The following is a 25693-nucleotide window of genomic DNA, read 5'->3' on the forward strand; positions in this document are numbered from 1 at the left end:
ATGGGCGTCCTAGCTAGATTATGTTATCATATTTAGCTCCACAGTTTTGTATTTGTTTACTATTTCAGCCAACATTTATAAAATTGATAGTTTTCTCTCTTATTATTCACTAATTTTTTTCCTTCAAATTATTCGCTGAAATGTTCCTTGTGGAATTTTAATGTTCATTTTCACATGTTTGTAAAAAATGTTCGAGTATATAAATATATACTCATTTGCATAATATATAAATATGTTATAACTGTTTTCTGGAACAAATGAGATCTTAACAACCTCTCTTCACCTATGCTAGCTGAAGACACTGTCTGGTTCCTTTACCCTTTGTCATCCAAAGTGCTAAGTCAGATAGTCCACAAGAGAATATCAACTCCTACCTGTTCCTTAGCTTCATAACATACATGATTACACTCTTTTCTTCTCCCTCCATCCTTTTTGTTGACCTGAAATAGTTATTTTTTAACAAGTCCACCAATAACGTAAGAATTGTGTACATATATTTGAGCCTGTGTGTGTGTTGTATATGTGTTTGTGTATAATTTTACAATGCTTAAGCAAAAAAGGTTAAAAGAATTAAAAGGTCATTAAAAGAATAAAAGTTTATTTTATAGAATCCAAGAGAGTATTTGCTTTAGGAACCTTATAAATAGAAGTTCAAGAGTCTGTCTTTAACTTCCTGTTATTAACATAACATGGCTTTCACAACTTCTTTCTCAGTATCATTCAGCTTCTGAAAGAACTTAATTTAGCTCTGCTTGGATCAAATGTCTAATGAAGGGAAAGAGTAAAGTAGGATAGATGTAGCCTTGGAGACGTCAGGGAAGGATAGGAGACAAGAAATAGAGAATACTGAGCATCTTCATCGTATGGAAGGACCCACCAACCATCTTCTTTTTGTACCTTCTTTTTCTCCTGGACCATGGATGGCTGCCATGATGAGAGCTCAGAGTGTGTGGACTTGGCACTAAATCATAGCCTTGAAAAGTGAAAGTGAAGTTGCTCAGTCGTGTCCGACTCTTTGTGACCCCGTGGACTATAGCCTACCAGTCTCCTCAGTCCGTGGAATTTTCCAGGCAAGAATACTGGAGTGGTTTGCCATTTTCTTCTCCAGGGGATCTTCCTGACCCAGGGATTGAACCTGGTTCTCCCACATTGCAGGCAGACGCTTTACCATCTGAGCCACTGGGGCAGCCCAATCATAGCCTTGCTGCTGCTGCTAAGTCACTTACACAAATCTTCTATTACATTTTAGTCACATAGGCCCAGGGTATGCATGTTATGCTAACCTGAAGTTCATCAGTCTAAGTGGAATCTCAAGAATTAGGGATTTCAAAGTAAACTAGGCAGACGAACATTTTACATTTATCTTAACTCTGTGGTTTCTAGGGAAGTAGGACAGGAACCTGGCGAGCCACAGTCCATAGGGTTGCATGGAGTTGAACACGACTGAAACAACTTAACACAGTACTGTAGGAAGATAGACCCCAATCTCATTTTCCCAGATAGTCCTGAGACAACATAGGCTTCATTTTTGCTTTTTACTTATTCTAGTTTGTATACCAAAATAGTTCTCCTAAAGTTATTTTACTATGATTTAATCTCTGGTGTTTTTTCTTGTGTTAGTATTTAAATTTTTATAAATATTTATGAAATGAAAAGAGGATAACATGTTCTTCCTTGATGTTTTTTGGTGACATACTCTCTTAATATTTATATTTTAACTGTCAGTCTGGTTTACTGTTAATTTATTTAACTATTTAAAAGTTCTTAATTATAATTTTTATACTTAAACAGCTTTCAGAGTACATCAATTACTGCAACATCTCTTCTTCATAATTATAAACATTTATATGTAAACTGAAAAAAATTTCTATATTTAGAGCATATTTAGAGCTTTTAGACTACAAGTCACATTTGTAGCCACATTTAGAATGCTTGTTCTTGAAAGTGAATGTTCAGATATGAAGAAGCCTGACTGACACTGAATAGATGTAACAATTCCTTTATTGATCATATACAAGTTCAGGAATATGGAACTGATATTAAAGCAGGTATCTGATGACTTGGCCTTTTTAAATGAACTGAGTGCATCCCTCCTAGGCATTTACCACATCTGGTTTACAACAGTGTTAGTGATACTTATTTACAGGTGCTGTGAGTCAGCTGTTACTAGCTTTTTTTTTTTTTTGCTGATAGGGATATTTATTATATTACATATTTATAGTATGATATTAGTGCTTATGAGGCTTCCCAGGTGGTGCTAGTGGCAAAGAACCCACCTGCCAATGCAGGAGACATGAGAGAGGTGGGTTTGATCCCTGGGTCGGGAAGATCCCCTGGAAGAGGAAATGACAACCCACTCCAGTATTCTTGCCTGGAGAATCCCATGGACAGAGGCATCTGGCAGGCTACAGTCCATAGGGTCACAAAGAGTCGGACACAACTGAAGTGCCTTAGCACATTATTGCTTATATTCATTATACTGTGCATTAGATCTCTATAGCTTATTTAGTACTTGTTGTAAGTTTGTACCCTTAAACACTCTTATCTCCGCCACCCTCATCCCCTGGTAACAGTCATTTTATTCTGTTGTTCATTTTGACTTTTTAGATTCAATAACTTGACTTTATCTGTCTGACTCATCTCAAATAGCATGTGTGCATGCTAAGTTGCTTCAGTCGTGTCCGACTCTGTGTGATCCTATGGACTGTAGCCAGCCAGGCTTCTCTCTCCATGAGATTCTCCAGGCAAGAATACAGGAGGGGGTTGCCATTTTCTCCTCTAGGGGATCTTCCCAACCCAGCGATTGAGCCCATGTCTCTTAGGCTTCCTGCATTGGCAGGCAGGTTCTTTATCACTAGCACCATCTGGGACGCCCATCTCACATAGCGTAATGTGTTTAATGTACATCCATGTTGTCACAAATGGAAGGATATCCTCCTTTGTCGTGGCTGAATAATATTCCATTGTGTATACGTTCTACATCTTTGTTATTTATTCATTCATTGATGGGCACTTGGGTTGTCTTCGTATCTTGGCTATTGGGAATAATGCAGCAATCACCATGAGAGTGCATATATTCTGCTGAAATCCTATTTTCATTTTTGGGGTATATACCTAGAAGTGGAATTTCAAGATCGTATAATACATCTATTTTTAATTTTTTAAGGAAATTCCATACTGTTTACTACAGTGGCTGCACTAGTTTACACTCCCACCAATGGTGCATGAAGATTCCCTTTTCCTGACATCCTTCCCAACATCTGTTATTCTTTGCCTTTGATGATACCCATTGTGACAGGTGTTTGGTGATACCTTGTTGTGGCTTTCATTACCATTTCTCTGATTAGTGATGAGCATCTTTTCACGTGTCTGTTGACCATTTTGATGTACTCTTTGCCTCTTGTTCTTTGGCCTGTTTTTTAATCGGACTTTTTTTTGTGTGTGTGATGAAGTTGACTAAATTCTTTATACATTTTGAATGTTAACTCTTTATCTGATACATGGTTTGAAAAAGTTGTCTCACATTCTGTAAGTTATCTTTTCATTTAGTTAATTGCTGGTTCTGCTATGCAGAAACTTCTGATTTTGATGTAGTCACATGTGTTGATTTTTGTTTTTGTTGTTTGTCCTTTTGGTGTCATACTAAAAAAATCACTGCCAAGACATTGCTTCTTCCCTACGTTTTCTTCTAGGAGTTTTATGTTATCAAGTCTTATGTCTTTGATCTTTTTTGAGGTAATTGTTGTAAGTGACATGAGAGAGTATAATTTCATTGTTTTGCATGTATTTTTCCAGTTTTCCAGCACCATTAGTTGAAGAGACTACTCTTTCCCCATTGCATATTCTTGGCTCTATTGTCAAATATTAGTTGACTTTATCTACTGGAATTTAATTCTGGACTTTCTATTCTGTTCCATTGGTCAATGTGTCTGTTTTTGTGTGAGTACAATACAGTTTGGTTCTTTTTTAGAATTTCAGCCTCTTTGGTAAAATATTCCTTATTTTATTCTTAAGGTCATTGTATTGTCATTTTGAGTTTTCTTGTAGCTCACTGAATTTCTTCATAACAGCTATTTTTAATTCTTTATCAGTTAAATTGCAATATTCTGTGTCTTTAGGTTTGGCTGCTAGAAAATTGCTTTTTTCTTTTCGTAATACTTTATTGCTGGAATTTTTCATGGTGTTTGATGAAAAGTGCCTTTGCCATCAAATTTGAGTTAGTGAATATCTTTCTCACTTAGGCAAGAGTTTGTTTACTGTGGTTCTAACTGTTCAATAGGTTGGTAATTAGGAGCCTTTTTGTTTGCCAGAAGGTGGCAGTAGAGCACAAGTTTTTGGTTTTTCTTACTAGCGAGGACTTGGCTGCTGCTAAGCTGGGGGACAAGAGCATGCGTTTTAAAAAAATGTAAAAAGGTGGCAGCTAAGTTGGGGTTCCCTGGTGGCTCACAGGTTAAAGCGTCTGACTGCAACACGGGAGACCTGGGTTCGATCCCTGGGTTGGGAAAATCCCCCGGAGAAGGAAATGGCAACCCACTCCAGTACTCTTGCCTGGAGAATCCCATGGACGGAGGAGCCTGGTGGGCTACAGTCCACAGGGTCGCAAAGAGTCAGACACGACTGAGCGACTTCACTCACTCAAGTTGGAGGAAGTGTGTCCTTAGCACTTGCGTATTTGGCTTACCCATGACCCAGTAGGGTTCGTTTCAGTCGGAGGGTTCCCAACAGTTCTAGGGCCAGCATCCTGGGGCAGACAGCAGGAAGCTCTTCCTTCGTATCTCTTTGTCGGCTGCCTCCGTCTCCCTTCCCCAGTCACTGCCCTCTGTCCTCAGAGAGCGGTGAGCTCTTCTTGCTGCAGAGCGTGAGGCGCTTGCCGCCTAGCCTTCCGCTCGCTCCGCCTCCTCCACCAGGAAGGTCACGCCTGACGCTCCCCCAACTCAGCCCCTCCACTTCTCAGCGCCCACCCGCTCAGGGCCCCATCCACCACCACTTCCTCAGCAGCCACCTCCCTCATCCCGCCCACCTCACCTCAGCCACGTGGCAGCCACCTCCACCACCTCAGCGCCACCTCAGCCACCTCCACCACCTCAGCGCCACCTCATCCCCGCGCCACCTCTGCCACCTCAGCGCCACCTCAGCCACCTCCACCACCTCAGCGCCACCTCAGCCACCTCCACCACCTCAGCGCCACCTCAGCCACCTCCGCCACCTCAGCGCCACCTCCGCCATCTCCGCCCTCCTAGCGCCACCTCACTGCCGCAGCCGAGCTCTAGTTCTGCTGTCTGCTCCCTTCCGGTGCACATGTGTGTGGGTCTCACAAGTGTCACGGTGTGATGTACAGAGTTGCTTTTTTTCTTTTTTTTCATTTAGAGATGTCCAATTAGTTGTAAATCAAAAAGGAGAAAAAAGAGGAGTGAGTCATATTTCCATGAGGCTGGTGGTCACCTTTCTGATTTTTTGTTTTAATCTGTTGCAGTATCTCCACAATAAGGTATTTCATTGACACTAGCTATTACACTGTCCCTTTTTCCTTCAGTTCTCCCACCATGTTATAAATACTATACGGATATTGTAGCAGTAGTCAAATGGTGAGTGTCAAAAGGAAGAAAATTCTCTAATTGGTTTATGATTTTGGCTGCCTCAGGTCTTCAGTTGCTGTGTGGGCTCTCTCACCGCAGTGAGCGGGGCTCCTCTGGTTGCCCTGTGCGGGCTTCGCATTGCCCTGGCTTTCCGTGTTGTGGAGCGAGGGTGCGCAGGCAGCTTCAGCAGTTGTGGTCTGCACACTTGGTTGCCCAATGGCATGTGACATCTTCCTGGACCAGGGATCGAACTTATTTCCCTTACACTGGTAGGCGGATGCTTTACCACTGGACCACTAGGAAACCCCAAAAGGAAGAAACTATGGGTTTTATTTTACATTGTTTTTTAAGTTATTTTTTATTGGAATAATGTTGCTTTGCAATATTGTATTAGTTTCTACTGTATAGCAGTGGATCAAGAGACTACCATACAGACTGAAGTCAGAGAAAAACAAATGTCATATATTAACACCTATGTGTGGAATCTAGAAAAATGGTACAGATGATCATATATGATCATACCATTTTATTTTGATGATGGGGAGGGGAAGACATCATCTTGATATATTAATTTGATATATAAATGAATATTTTTTCTAATATTTATTTGAAGTTTCCATGTAAAATATCTAGTTTGAAATGTCTACTGGGAATTTTGACTAAATAAACACAGGAGAGAATTCAGATATAGATATGATTTAAAAGGGGTTGACAAACAGCAACATGTTTGTGGGAGAGGAAGTCATGGGAATCAGAGATTATTAGAAAACATTGATAGAGCAAAAAGTGAAGATACCTGAGGGTAGAACCCTGGGAAATACCTACATTTAACGTATGTGTGAACCTGGAAAGATTTTAGCAAGAGTAAACTGCAGTCGGAAAATAAGACAATCAATCAGAATTTTAAAGGCAGGTTCCAAGGTGATGGTAGTGTGTGGCAAGAGTTTTAAGCAGAATGGAGGAGGAGTTATCAGTGGTAAAGGTTGATTAGAACTGAGAGTAAGTCATGTGCTTCCCAGGTGGCTCCGTGGTAAAGAATTGCCTGCTAATAGGGGAGTTGAGGGCTTGATCTCTGGGTCAGGAAGATCCCATGGAGGAGGAAATGGCAACTCACTCCAATATTCCTGCCTGGAAAATTGCATAGACAGAGGAGCCTGGCGGGCTACAGTCCATAGGGTCGCAAAGAGTCTGTCTGATATGACTGAGCACATACTATGCACACACACACAGGCTTTGAGCAGTTTTTCAAGACTTCTTTAGAGCCTCTTCCTGTAGAAATTTAGAGGATAGATATCAAATTACAGTGTTTGGGGAGGTGGAGAGAGGGGAAGTTGTGCAAGTGAATACTGTTGTTGAGTCCCTAAGTCATGTTTGACTCTGTGACCCCATGAACTGCAGCATGCCAGACCTCTCTGTCCTTCACTACCTCCCTGAGTTTTCTCAAACTCATGTCCATTGAGTCGTGATGCTATCTTACCATCTCATCCTCTGCCACCTTCTTCTGCTCCTCAAAGATTGCCCTCAATCTTTCTCAGCATTAGGGTCTTTTCCAGTGAGTCGGCCCTTTGCATTAGGTGGCCAAATTATTGGACCTTCAGCTTCAGCATCCGTCTTTCCAGTGAATATTCAGGGTTGATTTCCTTTAGGATCCACTGGTTTGATCTTCTTGCAGTCCAAGGGATTCTCAAAAGTCTTCTCCAGAACCACTATTTGAAGGCATCTATTCTGCAGCACTCAGCTAGCAGCCTCCTATTTTAAATTCAGGGTTCAACTGAGATTTTCCTTCCTCTAGAAGATGTTTCCTTATCCCTTCAAATCTGGACTTGCTTCCCTGGTGGCTCAGACAGTAAAGAGTCTGCCTGCAGTGTGGGAGACCTGGGTTTGATCACTGAGTCAGGAAGATCCCATGGAGAAAGAAAATGGCAACCCACTCCAGCATCCTTGCCTGAAAAATCCCATGATGGATGAGTGTGGCAGGCTACAGGCCATTGGGGTCGCAAAGAGTCAGACACGACTGAGTGACTTCACTTTCACTTGTTTCTGTGGTATACTGTTCTTAGTTCAATAGAGCTCTTACTCTGTATTGATTTTTAACTGTTTCCGTGTGTATTTCCCCAAGAACAGAGGGACATATGTATAAGACTAAGTTGCTAGCTACTGCCAGGAATGTGGTAGGCTTTCAACAAACATTCACTTACTGAGTGAATACCTGAAACTACCCAATGGAAAGCATCAGGTCTTCAGTGTTCAGCCTTCTTTATGGTCCAACCCTCACATCCATCCATGACTACTGGAGGAGCCGCAGCTTTGACTAGACAGACCTCTGTTGGCAAAGTGATGTCTCTGCTTTTTAATATGCTTGTCTAGGTTTTCTTTATCATAGCTTTTCTTCCAGGGAGCAAGTATCTTTTAATTTTGTGGCTGCAGCCACTGTTTGCAGTGATTTTGGAGCCCAAGAACATAAAGTCTGTCACGGTTTGTATTGTTTCCCCATCTGTTTGCCATGAAGTGATGGGACTGGATGCCATGATCTTAGTTTTTTGAATGTTGACTTTTAAACCAACTTTTTCACTCTTACCTGCCTCCTGAGAAACGTGTATATAGGACCAGAAGCAATAGTTAGAACCAGACATGAAACATTGGTTCAAAATCAGGAAAGGAGTAGAAGGCTGTATATTGTCACCCTGCTTATTTAACTTAAATGAAGAGTACATCATGCAAAATGTCAAGCTGGAAAACTCACAGGCTGAACTCAAGATTGAAGGGAGAAATATCAATAACACCAGATATGCAGATGTTACCACTCTAATGGCAGAGTGAAAAAGGAGACTGAGAAAGCTGAGAGTATTGAGTGGAGTTCCTTGTGCTATTAATATATTAGTAGGTCCTTATTAGTTATCTGTTTTATAAATAATAAAATAGATATATTAGTTGTCTATTTTATAAATAATAAAATAGACAACTAATATCATCCTATTTTATTTATAAATAATAAAATAGATAACTAGTATCATCCTCTGGAAATCATAAATTTGTTTTCTACATCTGTAACTCTATTTGTGTTTTATAGATAAGTTCATTTATACCCCTTTTTTTTTTTTAAGATTCCACGTATAAGCCATGTCATATGATATTTATCTTCCTCTGTCTGCCTTACTTCACTCAGTATGACAATCTCTAGGTCCATCCATGTTCCTACAGATGGCATTATTTTGTCCTTTTTATGGCTGAATTTTATCTTTTTTATTGTTAGAAATAAGTTCTAGTTGATACAGCTTGTTTTGTTAAACAAAAGTTTTTTATATGAGAAAATGAAAGCTAAACATAATTAAAACATAATCATGTTCTTGGGACTTGTTTCATAGTCCGTTTGGTTGGGAATCTGCCCTGCAGTGAAAGGAATGTGGGTTTGACCCCTGGTCAGGGAACTAAGATCCCACATGCAGTGGAGCAGCTGGGCATGTAGGCAGCAGCTCCAGAGCCCATGCGCCACAGCTAGAGAGTCCATGTGCCACAGTGAAAGATCCCAGTGCCACGACTAAGACCTGACCCAGTCAAACAAATAAATATTTAAAATCATGTTCTTTAATCAGTAAGTCCCTAAATTGTTATCATTAGTGTGTGTCCTTGTTTACCAAGGTGAGGCAGTATCTTTTGGGGACATATATTGATTTTTGTCTGTCCAGATACATGATACACTTAAAATAGCACTCAGGAAATTGTCGATCCCATTATTTTGCTTGGTAGAACTGTTAATGACAATGCCATTTTTCCATCCATCTCTTTCACATCCCTTCTCCCCTCAAACCAAAACTGAGCAGAAAACAGTTCTCTTACATCCTTGGTGGAGGTACATCAGCAAAGTCACTCATTTTTTCCCTGGATTAATATTTAGATGCTGAGACCAAACAGGCGGCCTTTTCATTGGATTAGATAAATGGGAATATTAAAAATTTGTTGTTGATTATGGCCATACGTGGAGTGAAAGAAGGATCAATAATAGATTAACCTCAGAGACAGACAGAGCGATGAAAAGAGCATTATTTCTATGCTTACAATAAAAGAGTCCAAACCAAGTTCATGACTTTTCTTGAACCTGTTGGAGAGATGAGTTTGCAGAACAATGAACTGAAATCTAAGGAAAGACAGGTGCCTACAGGTGATTATAAGATACAAGGGCTTGTCTACCTGGAGCAGGTGCAAGCAGGGACTGGTAGGAATTAAGCTTAGTGAATTGGTCAAGGCCACAGGCAGGCTGGTAGAGGATGAAGGCCACAAATAACAGAGTTCTACTCATGGTCCTCTATATGGTGAGAGTACTTAAAAAGCTTCCTTTGCGGTGGGTGGCCCAAGGGCAGAGAAGAGTGTCCGTTGGTAAGGAGGAGAGGCCTGGAACTCTGTCCCTGTATACTTCATGGGGCAGGAGCCTTCATCTGTGGGGAGATACGAAGAAACACAATGAGAAGGATGAAAGCTGCTCTTGACCTTATAGTACTGAATAAAACTCAACTAGGAAAATGGAATAGGGAAAACTCTCTACCCCTCTGTTAGGGAAGGGAATGTATGCCTGAGTTATAGTTCAGAGGGGCCACATCCCTGAGCTCTGTGGGCACAATATCCACCTATGACTGAAGTCAAATCAGGACAACAAGAATGCTGTCATCCCTTCTCCACCATCAAGAAAGAAGTAGCAGTGATTTCAGTGCCAGGAGGTTATCATCAATGCAGACAGACCCTCTCTGAGATACTCTGGCAAACAGAAAAAATCCTCCACCCCTGTGGGAAGGGGCGGGAATCTGTGCAGAACTACAGCTGGGACGAGGGAAGGGGCTCTGAGAAGGCCACGTCTCTAAGACCCAGGGACACAGTGTCTACCTAAGACTGTTAGTTGTACTTATTTATATGCCAGATCAGATGGTTTCAACTGTGATTTGGAAATTATAAACATTGATAAAATGGAAGTGCTAGAAATACAGTCTACACTAACAGAGGTGTAGGGTGTCTTTGACAAGATAATGAATAGACTTGAAACAGCCGTGGAGAGAATCACCGAAACTGAAGGTAAATCAATAACAATTACCCAGACTGAAACAGAGGAGAAAAAAGTGAAAAAAACCATGGAAGAAAGCATCCAATATTGTGGAATAATATGGAGCAGTGTAACAATTATGTAGTTGGGATCCACAAATCCATGAAGGTCAAAGAGCACCTTGCTGGATAAATCCCCATCCTACTAACACCAACAAAAACAAGCCCACCTAAGCATAGAATATTTAGACTGTTGAAAACAAAAGGATGAAATACTGAAGACCGTGAGAGGGGGAGAAGACACGCTACATATAAAGGAACAAAGACAAGTAATAGAGCTGCCTTTTTCTCAGAAGCTGTTCAAGGCAGAAGACAGTAGAATAGTGACTGTAAAGTGCTGAATGAAAAACTTTCAACCCTGAGATCAGTGCCGAGCAAAATATCTTTCAAAACTGAAGCGTTGAAGTTTTTCTTAAATAAAACCAGAATTTATTGCTAGCAGATTTACTCTACAAGATTGTTACAGGAAGTTTTTCAGGCATAAGAGCTGTGGTTGCAGACAGAATGTTGGTTCGATACAAACGAATGAAGAGCTCTAGACATGGAATAAAGTGAGTTAAACTAAATTTTTATTTTGATTTCTTTGAAAGATAACTAACAGCCTAAAACAGAAAGTATTAATAGTTTCAAACTCCTGATGGTCTATAGTGTATGTAAAAATAAAACAGACAACAACAAAAGCACAGAAGTTAGGAGGAAGGAATTTAGAGTATACAGTTTAACTTCCTTAGAGAATATGTGGGGCAGTATGTGCGTTAGCTGCTCAGTTGTGTCTGACTCTTTGTGATCCCATGGACTGTAGCCCTCCAGGCTCCTCTGTCCATTGGATTTCCCAGGCAAGAATACTGGAATGGGTTGCCATTCCCTTCTCCAAGGTATCTTCCCAACCCAGGGATCGAACCCAGGTCTCCCACATAGTAGGCAGATTCTTTACTGACTGAGCTACCAAGGAAGTCCTGTGGAGCAGTATAATAATATTTGAAGGCTGACACTGATTAATTAAAGGTGTAGAGTATAAACTGTAGGGTAACCACTATTTTTTAAACAAGTTGTAAAAAAGTAATGTGGAGATAAATTAACAAAAGTGCTCAATTGAAGATTAGAGTTAGATATTAGCATATTTTATGACCATTGAGAACAGAATATTTTTATCCAGAGTACAAATAATGTGATGTACAGAATGAACTGTATGTATAATACTATAGGGGAGGAAACGAATTTTTTTTTCCAAATCTTCTAGATTCTCAGCTGTGACTTTATTAGAAAATACAAGTTAACAAGAGAAGAGCCTGCAAATTCATGTTTTACATACCATAGGAACCTTCACAAGAAAACAGAGAAGCTGTTAAACTTGAGTGATTTTAGGCCAGGTCTGAGGAAGGGTGGAAGGTCATGGAAAAATGTGAATAGGACAGAGTGGTATGAGCTAAGAATTACAAGCTGGGGGAAATTTAGCATGGCCTGCTTGTTAAGATTTCTCTGTGTCCTTCTGACTTTAAAGATAAGTATGCACCTTTTCTCCAGATTATAGTGAGGATACCTCTCACTTGAGGGTGTTATCACTGTTCAAGAGAAGAAAGTCCATCCTGTACAGGCTCTTTCTCAGATGCCTGTAACTTACAATACCCGATATGCCAAGGTGCCATATTTAGGGGTAGTGTCCTGAATCCCCGCAATACTGTTTTGTTAATATCAGTGGTGAATGTGTCTTGAGTAAGCTATGGGTTTACGACAAATTTTAAGGTGATGGGCAACTTAAACGTGTTTGATGACTGAGATTAAAGCAACCAGTGTAGAGGTGGAGATTGGATGTGCAAGAAATGGGTTGATACATGCGAACAAGGAGACTTGGGCAGGTATGCTAGCCTTGTAAAAATAGAAAAGATAATTGTTCCTTAAAGATGAGATGAAAAAGAACACAGGTCACAAAATGAGGTGTTTTGAAGCAGAGAGGAGAAATTTGAGGATTCTCATGTCCTTGGTTTTCTGAATCTTTTCACTAAAGTGTAAGGTTAGAAGTTTAGGAAAGTGGGAAAAGTTTAGATAAGTGTCTGTGTTCAGGGTTTTTTCAGAAAGAATCAGTGATGCATCAGATAATGTTCAGTGAGAATAGATAGCATGAATTTGTAGTGAAATGTGTTATCCTGTTTCCTTTCTTAAATATCTAATTTTTATCTAGTTGTTGTTAATGTCTACTTTTTGTCTAGTACTTAATGGATGATAAAGATATTTTTAATCTTTTTGGATCATTAGCTTTAATTTTATATATAGACAATTTTAGTGCTTACCTGAATTATCCTGCTACTGAGATGTATTAAAAGTTCATCTCTAAATGTACTAGTATTGCCTGTCTTTTAGTATTAGCCATTCTGGTGAATATGAAATGATATTGCAATATTGTTTTAATTTATACTTTTCTCATAACAAATATATTGAGTGACTTTTAATATGCTAACTTTAATATGCATAACCTTAATATGCATGTCTGGTCAAATCTTTTGCACATTTGTAAAAAATTCAGTTATCAGTTATCTTACTACTGAGTTGTAAGTGTTCTTTATTGTTTTCCCCATTGAATTACTTTGGATCCTTTGTAGAAAATTAGTTGACCATATATTTAATGAACTCAGTACTATACTGTTCAGTAGATCTATATGTCTGCTGCTGCTGCTAAGTTGCTTCAGTCGTGTCCGACTGTGTGCGACCCCATAGATGGCAGCCCACCAGGCTCTCCCATTCCTGGGATTCTCCAGGCAAGAACACCGGAGTGGATTGCCATTTCCTTCTCCAATGCAGGAAAGTGAAAAGTGAAAATGAAGTTGCTCAGTCGTGTCCGACTCTGAACGACCCCATGGACTGCAGCCTACCAGGCTCCTCCGTCCATGGGATTTTCCAGGCAAGAGTACTGGAGTGGGGTGCCATTGCCTTCTCCATCTATATGTCTACTGGTATGTCAAAACAACTTCTTAATATTGTAATTTTGCGGTGAGTCTTTAAATCTGATAATCTAAAATTCTCTAAGTTTTTTCTTCTCAAATATTATTTTGGGTAATACTGGACTTTCCATAGAAATTTTAGAATCAGTTGCTGTCAGTTTCCACACAAAAAAACTTACTGGAGTTTTGATTGGGATTACATTGAAACTTGAGATCAATTCAGGAGAATCAAAATATTAGTATCAGTTTTACTGACCTATACATAGAGGATCTTTCAAGCTTTCAGTTCAGTTCAGTCCCTCAGTCGTGTCCGACTGTTTGTGACCCCATGAATCGCAGCATGCCAGGCCTCCCTGTCCATCACCAACTCCCGGAGTTCACTCAGACTCATGTCCGTCGAGTCGGTGATGCCATCCAACCATCTCATCCTCTGTCATCCCCTTCTCCTCCTGCCCCCATTCCCTCCCAGTGTCAGAGTCTTTTCCAGTGAGTCAACTCTTCACATTAGATGGACAAAGTACTGGAGTTTCAGCTTTAGCATCATTCCTTCCAAAGAATACCCAGGGCTGATCTCCTTTAGAATGGACTGGTTGGATCTCCTTGCAGTCCAAGGTACTCTCAAGAGTCTTCTCCAACACCACAGTTCAAAAGCATCAATTCTTCGGTGCTCAGCTTTCTTCACAGTCCAACTCTCACATCCATACATGACCACTGGAAAAACCATAGCCTTGACTAGACGAACCTTTGATGGCAAAGTAATGTCTCTGCTTTTCAGTATGCTATCTAGGTTGGTTATAATTTTTCTTCCAAGGAGTAAATGTCTTTTAATTTCATGGCTGCAGTCACCATCTGCAGTGATTTTGGAGCCCCAAAAAATAAAATCTGACACTGTTTCCACTGTTTCCCATGAAGTGATGGGACCGGATGCCATGATCTTCGTTTTCTGAATGTTGAGCTTTAAGTCAACTTTTTCACTCTCCTCTTTCATCAAGAGGCTCTTTAGTTCCTCTTCACTTTCTGCCATAAGGGTGGTGTCATCTGCGTATCTGAGGTTATTGACATTTCTCCCGGCAGTCTTGATTCCAGCTTGTGCTTCTTCCAGCCCAGCGTTTCTCATGATGTACTCTGCATAGAAGTTAAATAAGCAGAGTGACAATATACAGCCTTGACGTACTCCTTTTCCTATTTGGAACCAGTCTGTTGTTCCATGTCTAGTTCTAACTGTGCTTCCTGACCTGCATATAGGTTTCTCAAGAGGCAGGTCAGGTGGTCTGGTATTCCCATTTCTTTCAGAATTTTCCACAGTTTATTGTGATCCACACAGTCAAAGGCTTTGGCATAGTCAATAAAGCAGAAATAGATGTTTTTCTGGAACTCTCTTCCTTTTTCAATGATCCAGCAGATGTAAAAATGCAAAAAAAGCAAAATGGCTGACTGGGGAGACCTTACAAATAGCTGTGAAAAGAAGAGAATTGAAAAGCAAAGGAGAAAAGGAAAGATATAAGCATCTGAATGCAGAGTTCCAAAGAATAAGAAGAGATAAGAAAGCCTTCCTCAGTGATCAATGCAAAGAGAGGAAAACAACAGAATGGGAAAGACTAGAGATCTCTTCAAGAAGATTACAGATACCAAGGGAACATTTCATGCAAAGATGGGCTCGATAAAGGACAGAAATGGTATGGACCTAACAGAAGCAGAAGCTATTAAGAAGAGGTGGCAAGAATACATGGAAGAAACTATACAAAAAAGATCTTCACAACCAAGATAATCACGATGGTGTGATCACTCACCTAGAGCCAGACATCCTGGAATGTGAAGTCAAGTGGGCCTTAGAAAGCATCACTACGAACAAAGCTAGTGGAGGTAATGGAATCCCAGTTGAGCTATTTCAAATCCTGAAAGATGATGCTGTGAAAGTGTTGCACTCAACATGCCAGCAAATTTGGAAAGCTCAGCAGTGGCCACAGGACTGGAAAAGGTCAGTTTTCATTCCAATCCCAAAGAAAGGCAATGCCAAAGAATGCTCAAACTACTGCACAGTTGCACTCATCTCACACGCTAGTAAAGTAATGCTCAAAATTCTCCAAGCCAGGCTTAAGCAGTACGTGAACCGTGAGCTTCCAGATGTTCAAGCTGGTTTTAGAAAAGGCAGAGGAAGCAGAAATCAAATTGCCAACCTCTGCTGGATCATCAAAAAAGCAAGAGAGTTCCAGAAAAACATCGATCTCAAGTTTTAGGTCTTTTAAAATATATTTCTGTGATCTTTTTGAATTTACCTATCTTTTCTGATGTGATTTTAAATGATATTGTTATTCTGTGACCTTGCTAAGCTAAATTACTCATTTTAACAAACTCTTTTTTTAAAATATAAATTTTCTTATTTTAATTGGAGGCTAATTACTTTACAATATTGTGTTGGCTTTGCCATACATTGACATGAATCCACCATGGGTGTACACGTGTTCCCCAATCCTGAACCCCCCTCCCACCTCCCTCCGCAACCCATCCCTCTGGGTCATCCCATTGCACCAGCCCCAAGCATCCTGTATCATGCATTGAACCTGGACTGGTGATGCATTTCACATATGATAATATACATGTTTCAGTGCCATTCTCCCAAATCATCCCACCCTTTTAACAACCTCTTTTGTAGCTTTTAATGCGCATCCCTGGTAGCTCAGATGGTAAAGAATCTGCCTGCAGTGCAGGAGACCCATGTTCGATCCCTGGGTTGGGAAGATCCCCTGGAGAAGGAAATACTACCCACTCCAGTATTCTTGCCTGGAGAATTCTATGAACGGAGGAGCCTGGCGGGCTACAGTCCATGGGATTGCAAAGAGACACAACTAAGTGACTAACGCTTAGCTTTTTATATGTAAGCAATTATCTTTTCTACAAATAAGGACAGCTTGACTTTTCCTTTTCAATCTGTATGTATTTTATTTATTATTTATTTTTGCCTTTCAGATGTGACGGGGGTTGCCAGTAAATGTTGATTAGGCAGAATAGACTTTGCCTTGTCCATATGTTAGTGGAAAAGCATTCTTACCATTAGATATGACGTGAGCAGAGAGTTTTTCATAGGTGTCCTTTATCAGATTTCTTATCTTACTTGTTAAGTCATTGTATGGTCGTTTTGGTATCCTAAATGACTTGAAGCCTGCACATCATATTCTTTTTTACAAGCTGGTCAAAGCAATGTCACATTTCTTACCTGACTCTAAACTCAGAATTTAAAAAACAAAACAGATGCTAAGGCCTTATACTAGTAGAACAGACTTTAGAAATAACCTATTCAAAACTTTGTTTAGAGAGATACTGAGTTCTTATTGTTATACATTGTTAAGCAGTGTATAATTTTACTCTAGTTTTAAGTTTCTTAAATTATTATATTATTATATTCCCCCCTTAAGGGAAAATTTTGTTTTCAAGAATTCAGTTCTTTAGAAATATTTTTTTTCTGAAATGAGTTGCTAAGCATAGGAATTCCTAAGTTTGGTAATTGCCAATTTCATTCTTCTATTTAAAACCAAAAAATAAATAGATAAATAAAAGTATTCCTGAGTTTGTGATTCGATTCCATGGTTATAATAGAAAAACTCTTTATTGAATCTGGTATTTAAGACTTTCCTCTTCAACAATTTTAAGCTGTGATTTATAGAATTAATAAACTCAGGGAAATGGTAAAGTGCAGTTCTTAAAGTAGTCTTCAGCAAAACCACGCCATGAATTTCTTTAGAAATCAGTGAATCTCTGGAGCAATCTGAGATAATCATGTGAAAGTTTGGTGCAAATAATTCTCACTTTTGTACATCTGGTTAATACCCCACATGATTCAGAAAGTTTTAAAAGTCATTTGAATTCACATTTACACAAACTCTTGAATCTTTCTATGGAGATTTTATGTGTGTGTGCTAGGTCGCTCAGTTAGGTCCAACGCTTTGCGACCCCATGGATGGTAGCCCGCCAGGCTCCTCTGTCCACGAGGAATCTCCAGGCAGGAATACTGAAATGGGTTGCCATGCTCTCCTCCAGGATGGGGATTTTAGATATGGTCAAATAAGGGTTGGCTTCTGGAAAAAGACTTCCTTATTTTAGGCCAGTCCAACTCTAGCTGGAAAATAAGGTCTTCTAACAAAAGGAAGGACATTTTCCTATTTTATGAATGGTGATGGCAATGGTTATTTTCCTATGATCCCTTCCCACCTAACTCAGAAGAAAAACATTCATTACAAAGGTCTCCCAGCACCTGCTTGCTCAGGCCTTCTCCTCCCTCTCTGCCTTGTCTTTGAATCCTTTGTTCCTTGCTCACTCAAAGACAGCCACACTCACCTCACTTGTCTTGAGCTTCTGCCTTCTGTTTCCTTTGCCTGGGGCATTTATCCCCTAGATATCTGCTTGGTTTACTCTTAACTCCCTTCAGGTCTCTAACTGTTAACTTTTCAAACAGGCCTTTCTTGACCACTTACATAAAGCAGCCACTTGCCTCAACAGTTCTTATTGCTTATTCCCTTAACCTGTTTTTCTTCTTAAGACTTAATGTGCCGTAGGATTTATGATCCAATGGGACTTTTACATATTTCTCTCTCAAAATGCAATCTTTGATACATGTAAGAGACAATAGATTTAAATTTTAAATATTAATATATGTAAACATTAAGAGCATGATGATATAATGAAAATTGAGCCAATAATGACTCAACGATATAGAAACTTGTATCAAATTAATCTCTTCAATCCTATCCCCCAACCTTTCTGCTAATGGAGCAGACTTTTATTTACAACTTTTTTACAGCTTTATACTTTTTTAATCGTTGTGTGCCATGCATGTTTTTACATAGACACATTTGTGCCTAAAAATTCATTGTTTCATTTTTGAACCTTATAAAACAGTATATTATGTTTGATATTCTAGGATTTATTTCATTCCACTTTATTTTTCTAAGATTGTTCATGTTGTCAGTTTAGCTAATATTTCATCGTATAAATATAACACACTTTTGGGGGTTGTGGCTATTACAGATATTGTTACTGTAAACATTTGTGTGCTTGTCTCCTGGAACGTCTGGGAAAGAGTTTCTCTTGGTTATATGTTAATACTTAGGAAGAGAATTGTGTCAAACTGTCTTCAGTAACTGTACTAATTTACTCTATCACGAGAAGTAGGTAATATCTACATCCTTTATTCACGCCAGTACTAGGTATTTTGAAATGTCTTCATATTTAACAATCTACTGAGTTAAAATGGTATTTCACTGTAGTATTAATTTGCACTGTGATAACTAATGAGATTGAACATCCTTTCACACGTCTGTGGGCCATCCCTGCTGTTTAAATTGGAGGGACAACAGTGAGAGCTGTGGCTGAAGCACAGTGAGGGAGACGCAGAATGCGGGTATGATGTGGGTAGAGTCAGTGGGGTAGGGGGCACTGGATAACGCCGAGCCTCGTGAGTGAGCTGCGGTAATGACAAGGTCAGTCTGGGGCTGTGTGACTTACAGAGAATCGACAAGGGGTTGAAGACTTGAAGCAAGTTAGAAACAATTGCAGTAGGCTGCTGTATTGCTCAAAAATGGTAGCGAATTTGTGGAAGCAGTTATTATTAATCATTTTCCTTGTTTGCTTTAATTTTTCTGTAAACAAGAAGTTCTGTAAGAGTAACTTTTATTTTTCTATTAAAGCTACATATTCACTTATTTTTTTTCTAAAAACCATACTTTGAAGTTCTAAAAGTTTATTATTTTTTTCACAGACTCACTAGTAGTTTCCTAGCAAAATCTTAAAATGTGTTATATTTATTCTTAAAATGTAACGATGGCTTTTCTGTTGCCAAAGATGGAGGATTAATTGCTAGTGTAATAATTTTAGCAACGTTGTGTTGAATGGCTTTTATGAACTCAGCAGCTGTGGTTACTCAGACTCAGCAGCTGCAGTTATCCTGACTCAAATGGTTTTGCATCAGTTATTAGAGAAGTCACAAGTTCCTGGTAAATTCATTTTTTGAAATCAGGAAGCTTAAGATAATCTTTTCTTGCAGATATCCTTCTATTTGAATATATTAACTCACATCTCAGGAGCATTTATGATTTACAGCTTTTCCAGTAGCACCACTGGCAAAAAGAAGTAATACAGATGTACTTTTATACAGTGTGTATATGTAACCTTCTGGCTTCTAACTGTAAGCAAATCTAAGTTTGAATACTTGTAACATTTTGAGTTTTATGACCACAGCAAGACAAAAACAAGTGGATTGGGAGACTTTATCAGTCTGCTTAATTTTGTAGCATACACAATGATTTTGTATTTATTACTTCGGAGTGCTTATAAGGAAATATGAGGTCACTAATATTGTATACTTAAGTTTTTACTTCTATAATTGATCATTTAGTTAAAAAACAAAAATGTCTCTTAGTTTGAAAAACTGGCAATTAAAGGGAAAGAATTAAGCATTATTTCCTCTTTCCTTTGTGAATTATATTTTATGGCAATGAAAGAAAAGTTGATAACAGAAAATTTTTCTTTATTGAATAATTCTACATAATAAATATAAAAGGAATGAAGAAGTTGAAAAGTCACTATTTTACCAACCCTAATAACTGATTCAGAAAATTATTATCAAAGGTTGAAACCATTAGATGGAAAATTGATGGGGAAATGTGCACGAGGGATCAACTCTCACCGCGTGTCCCCAGCGACCAGTCTTTGCATCACAAGAGGAAGTTCTCAGACTCTCTGTGCCTCCTGATGTGATGCACTGTGAAGAGCGCTTTCCACAAATAGTCTTTCAGCAAAGTGAACCTGAGTTTAATCAAGCCTTTAGAAGTAATTTCTACCTAACAGAAAGCACAGAGGGCAAAAGAACAGTATAAATGACACCGTTCGTTCCAGATTGTGGGACATCATGCAGGATAACTCAGTTTTACCAGCAGTTGAGGGCATGCAAAAGAGGAAGGGTAGAGACTCCTCTGCATTAAAGAGACTCAAAATACAGAACAACTGCATACCTTTTCTGTGGATACTGAGTTGAACAATCCAATTTAAACAACTTTTGAGACCAGTCAGGGAAATTTAAATATGGGCTGTGTATGATATACACCCATGGTTTTTTATTAACATTTTAGGTGAAATAACAGTGTTCTGATTATATTCTTTTTTCTTTTTTTTTTTTTTGCTGCATATTAAAAATAAGAGAAATAAATAACATGCCCTGGGTCTTGTTTTGCGGCTCTGCCGGGTCTTTGTTGCCACACCTGGGCGTGTTCCTCTAGCTGTGGGACTGGGGGCCCTCTGTGGTCACAGTGGTGGGCTTCTTGTTGCAGAGCACAGCTCTGGGGTGAGCGGCCGTCAGGAGTTGTGGCGTGTGTGCTCAGTGATTGTGCCTCATGGGCTTAGTTGCTCTGTGGCAGGTGGGATCCTGGATCAGGGACTGAACATGGGTCTCCTGCATTGACAAGCAGGTTCTGGACCACCAGGGAAGGCCTTGAATTTGTTTGAAAACACTTAAGGAATAATGCCAAAGTAAAAGAAAATAAGTTAGAGATTAGAGAAGCAAGTTCAGGAAAATCTTGACCATAGCTGAATCTGGATAGGTATCTTTAAAAATATTCTTAGTAAAATAAACTTCTGTATATCTTTGAAAATGTCCACAATAAAATTAATTGTACAAAGTTTCAATAAATGTGATAGATATTTATTGGTCTTCTTCACCTTGTCACCCAGTTAAAATGGAGACAGCTTTCAGTACTTACCTCCAAAAAATAGTAGGCAGCAGGTCACTCCAAGCTAGGTGTTGGAAAAAGCAAATATTCTGAGCCCACTTCTCAGTTGGAGCACAGGCATGGCAGGCACAAGCAGCAGCCTATGAGCACAGATCTGGTGAATCAAGGAGGCAGGGGCACTTGAGGCAAGCTCTGGTTCCTGAGCCAAGGCCAGAGAGGAGAGTGAGAAAATTCGCATCCTCTGTGTGCACCAGAAGAGTCAGCTTTTCCTTACTTATTCTGACTGAAATAACCCATGTTTTCACTGGCCCTAAATGTCGACTTTTCTACTTTCCTGTTCTGTGAACTCCCAAACATTGTTTTAATGATTATCATGGTTCAGGTTCACTTCAGTTCAGCTCAGTCGCTCAGTCGTGTCTGACTCTTTGTGACCCCATGAATCACAACACACTAGGCCTCCCTGTCCATCACCAACTCCTGAAGTTCACCCAAACTGATGTGCATCGAGTTGGTGATGCCATCCAGCCATCTCATCCTCTGTCGTCCCCTTCTCCTCCTGCCCCCAATCCCTCCCAGCATCAGGGTCTTTTCTAATGTGTCAGCTCTTTGCATCAGGTGGCCAAAGTCTTGGAGTTTCAGCTTTAGCATCAGTCCTTCCAATAAGCACTCAGGACTGATCTCCTTTAGGATGGACTGGTTGGATCTCCTTGCAGTCCAAGGGACTCTCAAGAGTCTTCTCCAACACCACAGTTCAAAAGCATCAATTCTTCAGCACTCAGCTTTCTTTATAGTCCAACTCTGACATCCATACATGACCACTGGACAAACCAGAGCTTTGACTAGATGGACCTTTGTTAGCAAAGTAATGTCTCTGCTTTTTAATATGCTGTCTAGGTTGGTCATAGCTTTTCTTCCAAGAAGCTAGTGTCTTTTCATTTCATGGCTGCAGTCACCATCTGCAGTGATTTTGAGCCCCAAAATAATAAAGTCTCTCACTATTTCCCCATCTATTTGCCATGAAGTGATGGGACCGGATGCCATGATCTTAGTTTTCTGAATGTTGAGATTTGAGCCAACTTTTTCACTCTCCTCTTTCACTTTCATCAAGAGGCTCTTTAGGTCTTCTTCGCTTTCTGCCATAAGGGTGGTGTCATTGGCATATCTGAGGTTATTGATATTTCTCCCAGCAATCTTGATTCCAGTTTGTGCTTCATCCAACCCAGCATTTCCTATGATGTACTCTGCATATAAGTTAAATAATCAGGGTGACAATATACAGCCTTGACGTACTCCTTTCCTGGTTTGTGACCAGTCTGTTGTTCTGTGTCCAGTTCTAACTGTTGCTTCTTGACCTGCATACAGATTTCTCAGGAGGCAGATCAGGTGGTCTGGTATTCCCATCTCTGTAAAAATTTTCCAGTTTGTTGTGATTCACACAAAGACTTGATGAAGTCAATAAAGCAGAAGTAGATGTTTTTCTGGAACTGTCTTGCTTTTTTGATGATCCAATGGATGTTGGCAGTTTGATCTCTAGTTTCTCTGCCTTTTCTAAATCCAGCCTGAACATCTGGAATTTCACAGTTGACATACTCTTGAAGCCTGGCTTGGAGAATTTTGAGCATTTCTTTGCTAGTGTATGAGATGAGTGCAATTGTGCAGTAGTTTGAGCATTCTTTGGTACTGCCTTTCTTTGGGATTGGAATGAAAACTGATTTTTTCCAGACCTGTGGCCACTGCTGAGGTTTCCAAATTTGCTGGCATGTTGAGTGCAGCACTTTCACAGCATCATCTTTTAGGATTTGAAATAGCTCATTGGAATTTCATCACCTCCACTAGCTTTGTTTCTAGTGATGCTTCCTAAGGCTCACTTGACCTTGCATTATAGGATGTCTGGCTGTAGGTGAGTGATCACACCATCGTGGTTATCTGGGTCATGAAGATCTTTTTTGGAATGGTCTTCTGTATATTCTTGCCACCCCTTCTAATATCTTCTGCTTCTGTTAGGTCCATACCATTTCTGTCCTTTATTGTGCCCATCTTTGCATGAAATGTTCCCTTGATACCTCTAATTTTCTTGAAGAGATTTCTAGTATTTCCCATTCTGTTGTTTTCCTCTATTTCTTTGCATTGATCACTGAGGAAGGCTTTCTCATCTCCCCTTGCTATTCCTCGGAACTCTGCATTCATGTCTGTATATCTTTCTTTTTCTCCTTTGCCTTTTGTGTCTTGTCCTTTGTCAGCCATTTGTAAGGCCTCCTCAGACAACCATTTTGCCTTTTTGCATTTCTTTTATTTGGGGATGGTCTTAATCACTGCCTTCTGTACAGTGCCACGAACCTAGGTCCATAGTTCTTCAGGCACTCTGTCTTGCAAATCTAATCCTTTGAATCTATTTGTCACTTCCATTGTATAATCATAAGGGATTTGATTTATGTCATACCTGAATGGTCTAGTGGTTTTCTCTACTTTCTTCAATTTAAGTCCGAATTTGTCAATAAGGAGTTCATGATCTGAGCCACAGTCAGCTCCCGGTCTTGTTTTTGCTGACTGTATAGAGCTTCTCCACTTTGGCTGAAAGAATATAATCAGTCTGATTTCAGTGTTGACCATTTGGTGATGTCCATGTGTAGAGTCTTCTCTTGTGTTGTTTTAAGAGGGTGTTTAATTCATGGTGGTTAATTTAATGAACTGCACATGTTTGGTTTTTATGATTTTATGATGAAGTTTGGCATGTGTTGCATTGTGAGAGCATCACAATATAGCAAACATTTCCATCACCCCCAAAGTTTTCCCTCACACTTTACAGTCCCTTCGTCTTCTCTTCCCTCCCCTATCCCAGGCAACTCTGATTTCTATTTTGTCAGTTTGAGTGAGGTTTGCATTTTCTAGAGTTTTACATAAGAGTGAGAGTTAAGTACTCTTTTTGGTTTGGTTTCTTTCTCATTCAACATTATTATTATAAGATTCATCTATGTGATTTTACTGGGACTATGGGTTTTTTAATTGCTTATTAGTAGACCATCGTATGGATGTACTATAGCTTGCTTATTCATTCACTTCTTGAAAGACATTATATTGTTTCCAGCTTGAGGCTACTAAGATTAAGTTAAGTTGTGAACATTTGAACCTTTTCTGTTTTTTATGAGCACATGCTTTTATTTTTCTTGGACAGATACTTAGGAGTGAATGGCTGGATCATATGATAGGTACATGTTTACTTTTTAATAAACTTCCAAACTGTGTTTAAGTGTCAGTTAATAAATTTTTCATAATAAATATATGAAAGTATTAGGAAACATGAAGTCTTTTATATCTGTATGTTTAGGTATGTATATGTGATGTAAAGCATTCATATATTCTGTGTCTGTCTAAAAAATAACAAAGTACAGTTTTACCCCCAGCAAGCTGGATTGTTAGAACCACTAATTATATGAAAATTTATGATTATACAAAAAATTATCACTCTACAAAACATCATGATTATATCTCTACAAGGCAGAGATGGTTCCAAACATTTCATATAGTCTAATGATTAATTCCAGATTTGAGTTATTTAATATTAACCAGAGTTATACATAAAACATCGATATATATGATTTATACCAAAGTGTTCAGGCCATCACTCCAAATAATTTATACCCCAGTATTTGAAAACTGATATAACTAATTTTAGTAAAACTTAAATGTCTTTTGATGAGAAATTCATTCTTAATTTGCTTGTTAAAATTGAAAAAGCTAGGAGATCTCCTTATATTTATTTTCAGGCTTTAAATATATTGCTTAGAAATATGAGAGAAAAATGGTGATGTGAGTACTTGACATGTTAGATTGCCTTCACATTTCACTTTGGATCTTGAGTGCAATCTTATCTGTCAAATCACCAACATAAATTACAGTTTGGTCTTGAATGTGACCTGCATAAATATTATTATTGAGCACAAGAGGGGCATAGAGAAAGGATTCTCCACCCTTTATCTTGCATATTTTAACATTAGAAAGATAAACCTCTGGATTTTCTCCTTTATCTCACTTTAACAGGTTAGTCTACTGTTTTCCTTTTACAGTATGTAGCAAGATTTACGGAGAAGGCAATGGCACCCCACTCCAGTACTCTTGCCTGGGAAATCCCATGGATGGAGGAGCCTGGTGGGCTGCAGTCCATGGGGTCGCTAAGAGTCCGACACGACTGAGCGACTTCCCTTTCACTTTTCACTTTCATGCATTGGAGAAGGAGAGGGCAACCCACTCCAGTGTTCTTGCTTGGAGAATCCCAGGGACAGGGGAGCCTGGCAGGCTTCCATCTATGGGGTCTCACAGAGTCAGACACGACTGAAGCGACTTAGCAGCAGCAGCAGCAGCAAGATTTAATATAATT

The 25693-nt window shown here is 39.4% G+C and overlaps 1 protein-coding gene across 2 annotated transcripts in view; it reads left to right on the top strand.

Annotated features, from left to right (window-relative positions):
• The window catches only part of DYNC2H1 (dynein cytoplasmic 2 heavy chain 1), a 395644-nt gene that overhangs the window by 249859 nt on the left and 120092 nt on the right, over positions 1-25693 (top strand). The window lies entirely within an intron of this gene.

Source organism: Bos mutus, chromosome 15, assembly GCF_027580195.1.
Source record: "Bos mutus isolate GX-2022 chromosome 15, NWIPB_WYAK_1.1, whole genome shotgun sequence".
Classification (NCBI taxonomy): domain Eukaryota; kingdom Metazoa; phylum Chordata; class Mammalia; order Artiodactyla; family Bovidae; genus Bos; species Bos mutus.